The sequence below is a fragment of the Cherax quadricarinatus genome, unplaced genomic scaffold, assembly GCF_038502225.1.
Source record: "Cherax quadricarinatus isolate ZL_2023a unplaced genomic scaffold, ASM3850222v1 Contig1129, whole genome shotgun sequence".
In the NCBI taxonomy this organism is placed as follows: domain Eukaryota; kingdom Metazoa; phylum Arthropoda; class Malacostraca; order Decapoda; family Parastacidae; genus Cherax; species Cherax quadricarinatus.
The window spans coordinates 44,145-55,143 of record NW_027196155.1 but is presented as its reverse complement, the minus strand read 5'-3'; the positions used below and the strand labels follow the sequence as shown (position 1 = coordinate 55,143).

General features: G+C 44.5%; 1 non-coding gene across 1 annotated transcript; it reads right to left on the bottom strand.

Annotated features, from left to right (window-relative positions):
* Positions 1–4,433: 4,433 nt before the first annotated feature.
* Positions 4,434–4,540, bottom strand: LOC128690986 (U6 spliceosomal RNA). The gene has a single exon (XR_008407383.1). It is a non-coding gene; the product is annotated as a U6 spliceosomal RNA (small nuclear RNA).
* Between the last annotated feature and the right edge of the window lie 6,459 nt (positions 4,541–10,999).

Here is a 10,999-nt window from a genome sequence, read left to right as displayed (position 1 = left end):
TCCCCCCACTAACCTTAAAACCTTACCCATCCAAACCCTTATAAGTTCAATACAATCGCAAAAATACACCGTATGATAAATAGTCGCCAATCCTCCACAATCCCTGCATTCCCCATCCTCTCGTATTCTCTTATAGAATAAAACCATTCCTGACGGCAAGATTCCATGTAAAAATCTATACATAACTTCTCTGACTTTAGGTTTTAAACGCAATTTATTTAAACGCCCCCAAATATTATGCCAATCATACATCGGATAAACTCCTTCTACCGCCGCTACCAGAGCCTTACCATCTGCCCTATCAAGATTTCTCAATTTAATTTGTGAGTGATCCCTCACGTTTATGATGACCCGTAACATTGCCTCACCTATCATGAACTCCCGACCCCCCCACCACCGTCGCATATCCTGATGTATCCTATGAAGACCGTCTTCTTTCGCCCCTCCCTCCCGCTTATAACTATGTTTTAAATACATACTTATTATCCTCTTTTCGACATCTATAAGACCCAGCCCTCCACGGCCAACCGGGAGTGTGACAACCGCTCTACTTAACCATTCGCTCCCTGTTCCCCAAATGAATCTAAAAACACTTTTTTGTAACCTTTTTAATTCACAACGAAGTATCGGAAATATTACCGTAACATGCCATAGTTTACTATATAATAGCACATTCGTTGTTATCACCCTTTGTTGCAAACTTAAATTAGCAGCTCTCAACCCACTAAGACGCTTCAGAACACTATCAACGATACGCACGGAATTTATTTGTTGTGCTGACTTGATATCATTTACATAAACGATCCCACATATCTTTATTTGGTCCACCCTTTCCCACCTTTCAGCTACCATTCCTTCCTCACGCGACCCTTTTCCAAGATTCATATACTTTGTTTTCCTCATGTTGATCGTCATGCCAGTAGCCTTTTCAAAAACTTTCACTAACTTTTCTACCCGAATCAAATCCATGTTTTCTCTCACCAAAATCGTCGTGTCGTCGACATATCCAACAATGCCCGCTCCCCCACCCCTTACATTACTCATCCCATTTGCTTCCAATAAAACCCTTATCCCTCTATAAAAGGGATCTTGAAAACAAGCAAAAAAAATTTGTGAAAGGGGACAACCTTGACGCAAACCCCTTCCCATCTGAATCCGATCTCCCAACCTCCCATTCACCTGCACACGCAAAGATGCCTCTTGATACATTAATTTGGCCCATGATATAATTTCCGCCCCAAACCCCTGCCATCTCATTATCTTCCATAACGTCTCCCGTTCCACACTATCATATGCCGCCTCCCAATCTATAGCCAATACCCCCCCATCTCCCAATCTTACTCTTTCTTCAATAAAACTTCTAATCATACCGTGACCTTCATACATAGACCTGCCCGGCACCCCATATTGTCCCTCGTCAATCACTTTGCCCAGGACTTTTTTTATTCTGTTGGCCAAGATCCTTCCAAAAATTTTATAGTCCCCACATAATAACGAGATTGCACGATAATCTTTAACCGTTAATGGCTCGCCTTTAGGAACTAGGACGACCACAGCCAACCTTTGTTGTTCCCCTAAAACCCCATCCCGCTTCATGATATTGAATAAACGTACCAAAAACCCCTTTAAAACGTTCCAATTTTGAATATAAAAGTCGCTGGGCAACCCATCTATTCCTGGCGCCTTACCCAATTGCGCCCCAGATAAAGCCTCCCAAGTCTCACACTCCGTTATCGGCCCTCCCAACATCAAACGATCATGCTCCTCCAGCTCACAACGCACAAACCTACCGATTGACTGCAATGCAATTTCACTTATTCCAACACTTTGCGTTTTCAATTTAACCCAAGCATCAATATACCCACTCATACCCTCCGTCGTCGTCAACACCTGATTCACTCTATACCCCTGCATACCTACCTGGACATTCAACCCCATTAACTCCATTGCTTTGCGACGTCTGTGTTGATTCCTCAACACACACGCCGACGGCCGATCTCCCCACAAAACCTCTTCGATTCCACCCTTAAGCCTTTCCCCATCAAACCTTTCGTTTTGTAAATTACGTAGTTGCTCCTTAATTCGTTCAATTTCTGTAACAGGATAATTAGCATTCGCTTGTACATAGCAGTCGCGCAACTGCCCCTCTAAATATCGTTGGAAACCATACTGTAACTGATTATATCTCACTCCCTGACTAATATAAAATTCCTTAATTCGCTTTTTGGCTATCATTTCCCACCAATTAACCAAAGCCACATCTCCAGGTGCTTCAACCACAAGGCGTTCCCACATATGCCCAAAAGACAAACGACTTTCCTCTCTCTTCAATAACTTTACATTTAATTTCCAAAATGACGGACCCCTTCTAGGCACACCCTCAATATCTACATCCATTACAACTCCTCTATGATCCGAAAAAACCACATTTATCACACTCACTCTCCGCACTGTAACCGCACTAGACACGTACATTCTATCTAATCTCGCCGCATAATCTCTTCTAATGAAAGTATGCTCCACATTGCCACCCCCCCCACACACATCCATTAAACCCACACTCGTCAATAAATCTCCCAGGAACCCCAAGCAACAACCCGCTCCTCGAGGCTCCACATCTTTTCGTCGTATTACACAATTCCAGTCTCCCCCTATTATCGCTACATTTGGTAAACTACGTAGATGATATACTAATACATCTTGTACAAAATGAGTTTTAAGTCGTGCATCTCCCTCGGCCGGCCCATATACACCTACAAAACTTATATGTACTCTACCCCATAAACCATCCACCCTAATCACTCTCCCCTCCCCCCTTTCACTATGGCGTACTACAAACGGGCTATTTTCCTTTACCAGAATGGCGACGCCTCCTTTTAACCTCGTCGCATATTCCATATACACATCGTAACCATCTAATTCCAACTCATATCCAATTCTGTAATTGTGTTCTTGGATAAATACCACATCCACATCTAGACGCACCAAAAATTCATTAAACCACTTTCGCTTCCGCTCAGATCTCAAACCGTTAATATTTATTGTCAAAACCTTAAAGTCAATTAATGGGATTTTCCTTTGGTTCTAGGTATAGACTTTTCACTTATACATTTTACACCTCTATCCCTCTCCCCTTTTTTGGGAATCACCTTGATAAACTCTTGTTTCGTGGATTCACTGTTCCCTTTCCTCTGTACATCCGCCCAAGACTTTTTCCCTGGCCTTTGGGCAGGAGTAAGCACGTCGTCTGAGTCTGGTGGGGTCGCAGTTCGCTTTCGCGTCCTACCCTCCACCTGCATTGGGATTTCTTTAGTACTATCATGATGCACCTCCACTTCTGCTATATTTACCATCATGCCATGCGACACCCCAGACTCAATGCTTTCATCCGTCGCCTCACCATGATGCTCAACCGATCCCAAATTTGCACCTGGTTCCTCCACACGGTTGACGATCGACTCGTCTAACAATACATCCAGTGCCTTCACTAAAGACGCCGCTACATCCTCGTCCCCCATAGTGGGCAGAGTCTCTTCAAATACTTTATTTATATCCAGTGATGGTGATTCTTCTCGCTGTTTTGCATCCTCCAAAGCCTTCTCCTGCGCTTTTTCTACCTCTTCACTCCAAGATGTCCGTTGTCGAGACGGGTGAGCATAAGACTGTTCTCGTCCCTCCACTTCCTCGACTTCTTCCGGTTGTTGCTGTTGCGATATTTGGAGATTCCTACGACGCTTATCACACTGTGCCGCTATGTGGTCATACGATCCACACAGCCGACACGTACGACGTTGCCCCGCATATGTTACATATACCTGAGTTCGAAATGCTTGCAACATAATATAGGACGGTATGGGATGGCGTAAGGTCATTTTGACTGAATATGTTCCCTCCAAACTTCCAGCATAAGGTCCAGCGGCCCACCGACCTGCAGAGGCCATATGAACCGTACCATAATTACGTAGTTCATCTTTTATAACAAATTCATTCGCCTCAAAAGGCACATTCCTTATTTTAACCCATGTGTAGTGTCGTGATACATCATGTAGACGTACTGATACAGCTGAATTGACGGCTATAATGGTCTCTTGATACTTATCCACCACCGCTTCATAAACATTTGCTGACGTCATTTTAACGAAGATCCGTGTCGTCCCATTAAGTGCTACACCACATATCTCTTCATTTGCGATACCGTAGGTATCACGGATAATCGCCGGTAGTAACAAGTCCATCGTGGCTCCAGTGACAGCCCCACGGGTCAACTCAACGCAAACAGTGTTGATGCGTCTGTAGCTCTGCAGCGCCATGTTGGTAAATGAGCAGCGCACGTCCTCACTTCTCAATGGTTGTGACGAACTGAGGTAGCTCGCCTGAACAGCAGAGGGGTGCAGCGCACAACCTCACTCGACCGTGGTCAGGCAGCGAATGATAAAAATGTGGAACGCTTCACGATTTTGCGTGTCATCCTTGCGCAGGGCCCATGCTAATCTTCTCTGTATCGTTCCAATTTTAGTATATGTACTGCCGAAGCAAGTACAAATTATTATTATTATTATTATTATTATTATTAATAGTAGTAGTAGTAGTAGTAGTAGTAGTAGTAATATTATTATTATTATTATTAGTAGTAGTAGTATTAGTAGCAGCAGTAGTAGTACTGGTAGTAGTAGTAGTAGTAGTAGTAATATTATTATTATTATTATTATTATTATTATTATTATTATTATTATTATTATTATTAATAGTAGTAGTAGTAGTAGTAATAGTATTATTATTATTATTATTATTATTATTATTATTATTATTATTAGTAGTAGTAGTAGTAGTAGTAGTAGTAGTAATAGTAGTAGTAGTAGTAGTAGTAGTTTTTTTTTTTTATATTTTATTTAAAAACTTTACAGCTTGATATTAAATTAAGATATAAAATGGATACAGTAGGAACCTCAATCCTACACAACATACACCAGCCAATTATTAACAACACATTGCAATTGACATAAAAGAGGCAACCCATATACACACAAAACCCTCCATACAACATACTATGATAAACAAAATAAACTATAACTATATAAACTATATAAAATATAAACTATATACAACTTTCAGATTTGTATAGTTAACATACTATGACGGACATATGACAAAGGTTCACAACCTTCACAGGAGATAAACAGAGTAATAACCTAACATCCCAATCTCAGTTAAAAACAATCACATACTCTTCCCAAAATTAACCCCTATACAATAAGAAGTACCTAAGCACATACATATGTGCCTCACTACAATCTCTTTTAAAGCATTGAAAAAAATCAAAATCAAATCCTGAATCAAAAATCAAATCCTAAGCCTCACACTTATACTAAATAAATATTAACAAATATTACTAAATATTAATACAGCCTCTTCCACCGGCTGAGCACATTATATAAAGTAAGAGACTAAACCATACTATCCCATTACAAACTTTTAACGAGGCATTACAAATTTATGGAAGTCATTATCGTTCCATCTAGCAGCAACTGGATGAGCACATTATATAATGCTAAAATAAAGACAGTACACTCGCTAAAAACCCTCAACACTAAACACAAACATAATTTAATAACCTCTCATTGCGATACAATTATCGCACATGATTTATGCCCAATAAAGGCTATAAACGCACACTCTACATAAGCCCTAAAGCTCTTCACGGTCTTAAAACTATAATCTTGACACCATTCACACTTAATACATGAAGAAGGTCATGACGACCCTGACACATCAAACACAGAATTCTCCATTTAGGTACTACGCAATTACTTGATATCACCTTTGGTTTCTGTGCCCACTTGCATGCTACATACATGTATGCCACTCATCTACACCTTCATATACCCACATACACCTACACTCACACCCCTCCCCAGGAGGCGACCCCGCTGTGTCCCCCTGAAAACCCCCTTCCCGTATGTAATCCCCAACTCCCCCCCCCCCTTACTCACTCAGCCCAAGTCGTAGATTGATGAGAAAACCTAACGTTAACATTCTATACCCTTCCGAAAAATCCTTCTCCCACCTCCTCCCATACAGTTCTCTATTACGACACATCGTACAATAAACCGTTACCGCTAGTACTCTCCTCCGCACCTCACAATTCCCCCTCCCCCTCATCACCCACGATATATATATATAATCCACTATTATATAATCCAAAGCTCGTATAACACACTCATCGAACCCTCCCACATCTAGGCTTAGTGCACGCAGAACCGACACCCCTCTGCCCCCCACCCCCTGTACTACCCTACTTAACCAATACCTAACACCCTCCAGTTCCCCACAAAAGTATACAGCATGGAACGCCGTCTCATCCTCCCCACAGATTCCACACCTTCCGCCCCCAATTATCCCTCTGGTTCTTAAAACCTCCCCCGACGGTAGTATGCCATGCAAAAAACGATACATTACCTCCCTTACCCTAGGCTTTAACTTCAACCTGCTAAACCTATACCAAATACTCGTCCATGCGTACATGGGGAACAATCCCTCAACTGGTACAACAATCCTGTCTGCAAGCAGCTTACACAAAACCCCTACTCGAATTTTCCTGGGTTCTCTAACCAACATCAAAGCCCTCAAAATAGTTTCACATTCCCTCAACTCCACACCACCATACAACTTACCCAACCTATCATGTACTTTTCCCAGCTGCCCTCCACTCACACCTTCGCGCAAAACCTCCCATTTAAGAAACACACATTTAATCCTCCTCCGCAGATCCATCAACCCCAACCCACCCTGGCGCACAGGTAACATTACAACCTCTCTCCTCAGCCAATCGCACCTTGAACCCCACAAAAAGTTAAACACTCGTCTCAGAATTCCCACAATCGCCGTCCCTGTTAATGGGAACACGGCCGCTACGTGCCAAACCTTACTATACAATAATACGTTTATAACAATCACTCGTTGCACGAGAGTTAGATGATGAGGTCGCAATGCACCCAGGCGCCCCTGAATCCTTTCCATTAATCTATTCGAGTTTTCCTCCCGAGCAGCTTCCAAATCACCCTTATAGGTGATACCACAAATTTTTAAAGACACCGTTTGTTTTCTCACAACGTTACATCTCCCCCCCCCCTCCACCCAATCACCCAACCCCATGATCATTGACTTCTCTCTATTTACCTGCATCCCTGTTGCATTTCCGAACTGTTGCACAACAGCATCCAAAACACCCAACGTCATCCCCTCCCGAACCAGGACTGTTGTATCGTCTACGTATCCTATTATTCCCGGCCACACTTTCCCTACCCCACCCCCCCTACCTCCACTCGTGTCACATACACAACGTTCAACCATTCTATAGAAGGGGTCCTGAATGCACGCAAACAACATTTGTGACATGGGACACCCCTGCCTAAGTCCCCTACCCATTACAATCCCCTCCCCCAAGCATCCATTAATCTGTACCCTCATCTTGGCACCATTGTACAACGTGGTTACCCAATTAACTATTTCATCCCCATAACCCTGCCTCCTAAGTATAGCTCCCAATGCTCCTCGTTCCACCCTGTCATAGGCCCCCTGCCAGTCTAAAGCCAACAACGCCGCCCTCCCTCCCCCCCCTTTTGACTCCACAAAACTTCGCAGTATTCCATGACCCTCAATCATCGACCTTCCAGGCAAACCATACTGCGTTTTCGAAACCACTCTCCCTACCACACATTTGAACCTATTACCCAAGACTTTAGCGAACAACTTATAATCAGCACATAACAGGGATATGGCACGGTACTCCTTGAGGGTGTGCTGCCCCTTACCCTTCTGGACCAACACTACAACTGCTGTTGCTTGCTTGTCCCCCATCACACCCTTCTCCTTCATCTGATTAAATAACCTACCCATGAAACCCCTTATCACCTCCCAATGTTGGAGATAAAATTCAGCCGGGAGACCGTCTATTCCCGGTGCTTTGCCTTTCCTCATTCCCCTTAAAGCCAACTCTATTTCCTCCTCAGTTATTACCCCCCCTAAAGCCTTTCTATCACTATTCCCTAAATTACACGTCACATACTCACACACCTTCTCTAAATCCACATTTCCCACCTTCCCACTTGTCCAATACCCTTCATACCATTTATCCGCATACACACACATTCCTTTTGTAGTTAGTATCTCCTGACCCATTCTATAACCCCCCGCCATCTCGTGTACCTCTAACCTCGGAATAGCTGTAACCTGCTGTCTTTGTTTTTGACGTCGCAACACACACGCCGATGGTTTGTCACCCCAAAGCACCTCCTCTACCCCTGCCTGCACCCTTACCGCTTGAAACCTCTCATTTTGTAACTCCCTCAGTCTCCCCTTGACCTCGACAATTTCATCCATAGGATAGTTGCCCCCCACAGCCCCCTTCTCATAACAGCCCCTTAACCTGTCCTCCAGATAATTTGAAAGCCCATATTTAAAATCATTTATACGTTTGCCCACCCCCACATAATATTTCCTAATCCTTTCCTTGGCAACACAATCCCACCATTGTACAACATCTTCCACTCCCTGTGCCTCCTCACTAAGCTCCTTCCATAGGCCAGAAAATCCCTCTAACCCCTCCTCATCACTCAATGCACTTATATTTAATTTCCAGTAACTCCTGTATATTTCTGCAAGCGCCTCCCACCCAACCTCCACCAACACTGCTCTATGATCTGACCATGCAACTTCAACAGTTTTGAAAGCTCTCACTACAACCCCGTGAGAAAGATACACTATCTAACCTCGCTGCATACCCTCTCCTAACAAATGTATACTCTGTCTCCCACGCCCCCCCCTCGAATGCGTCTCTTAACCTAATATCCCTCAATAAATCTCGTAGGGCCACCGACACATAACCTGCCCCTTTTGGTTCCACATCAGCCCTCCTAATGACGCAGTTCCAATCACCTCCTACTATTGCCACCTCCGGTAAAGCACGGAAAAAAAACACAAGGTCCTCGCACACAAACTCCTGCTTCACCTGTACATTACTCTCTGCAGGCGCATATACACTAATAAAAGCCACACGTTTTCCCATCCACAAACCATCTACGCGCAACACCCTTCCCCCTCCCCCCCCCTCACTTCTCTGCAAAACAAACGGGCTCGCCTCCCTAATTAAGATACCCACCCCCCCTTTCAAACGGGCAGATGGCAGGGTTACCACCTGAAACCCCTCCATCTCCAACACCCTACCCTCCTTAAAATTGTGCTCCTGTAGGAACACAACATCCACTCTAAATTTATTCAGAAACTCTCGAAACCATTCTCTCTTTACACTATTACACAAACCATTAACGTTTACTGTCATACACCGGAGGCCTATTAGAGTTTCCACCCCTGCCTCCTCTCTTCACTCTTCCGATGGCCACCAGAACGTGTGGGACCACTTGTCACCTGCACACTTCCCTCTCTCCCCCCTCCCTTCTTTCGGTGCCTCCTGTCATGGCCACCACTACCTTCACCTTCTGCCCATATTTGCTTCCCAGTCCTCTGCGCTGGCGTTAGGACATCATCTGAATCCGATGCAGCGGCTCTCTTTCTTGTGACAGGCGCATCCTCCATGGCTTGGTCTGGGGATGCCTCACAATGTACCTCTACCTCCACTGTACACAGTGACAAAGATCTCGGTGACACCTCAGTCACGCTGTCACTCCCTTCGTCCGAATAGTTCTGTTGTTGATGCCCCACAGCCTTCACCCCATCTTCTACTACCCTGCCAGGAGCAGCCACCTCCTCAGGCGGTGACAAGGACTTCAGAACCTCGGCTAATTCCTCCTCAAGTTCCAACACTTCCTCCTGTACTTTTTGTTCAACTCGATCCCCTGGAAGTGTGTCTGGACCAGGGAACTGGTCAAGGGCCTCACCCTCTCCCCCAGCCTTATACGCCTCATCCACTATCTCGCTCCATAGACGACCACGCCCTCCTTCACGTCGTTGATCAACACCTGCGTCCCCTGGTGTAGAAGCGGATGTCTCCGCCTCTGGGCCAGGAGCTCGTTGCCGCTTCCCACACTCCGCCGCTATGTGATCATATTCCCCACATAGTCGGCAGGTACGCCTTTGCCCCGCGTATGACACCATGACCTGTGTCCTGAATTCCTTTAGGTACACGTAAGACGGTATGGGGTGTCGCAATGACATTTTTAGGTTAAAAGTGCCCTCCGGCATACCTGTGTAGGCACCCGACACCCACTTACCATGCTGGGCCAAATGAACAGTTCCGTATTCCTCAAATACGTTTCTGATATCTGTCTCATCCGCCTCAAAGGGGACATTACGCAGTTTAATCCATGTATAATGTATGGATACATCGATCATCCTCACACGCACAGCTGGTGTTGCATCAAGACTTACGTCCTGAAAAACGGTTTGACCAACGACTCGTAAACCGTTGCTGAGAGCAGTTTCACAAAAAATCTACGTGCTCCGTTCAATGCTACGCCGTACAACTCTCCATCCTGAATGCCATACGTGTCTCTGATGATTTTAGGTAGTAATACCTGGGCTGAGGCTGGCGTTATTGCCCCACTGAGAAGTTCAATACCGACAGTGTTAATCCTGCGTCTGTAACTGCACGCCATGTTGACTAATAGTAGTTCTCCTGGTCTGACGACAGAGGCGCGACAAGCACCACCTCACACTACTGCTGTCAGGGAACTGAAGAGCGTTTGCGCAGGAGGTCTGCACGGCCCAATAGCGATGCAGACAATGAGTAGTAGTAGTAGTAGTAGTAGTAGTAGTAGTAGTAGTAGCAGTAGTAGTAATAGTATTGCTGTTACTATTATTATTGTTATTATTAGTAGTAATAGTGGTAAGACTGAAGAAAGACGAGGTTGATGAAGGGAAAAGGGTTCCTGAAATTACCTGCAAAGGTTTGGTAACTTACAAATCAATGGTATAGCACTGAGTTTACAACCAATGATACGCGAGATTTGCATATTAGTTTAGCCTTGTCTGAGAACAAGGCTAA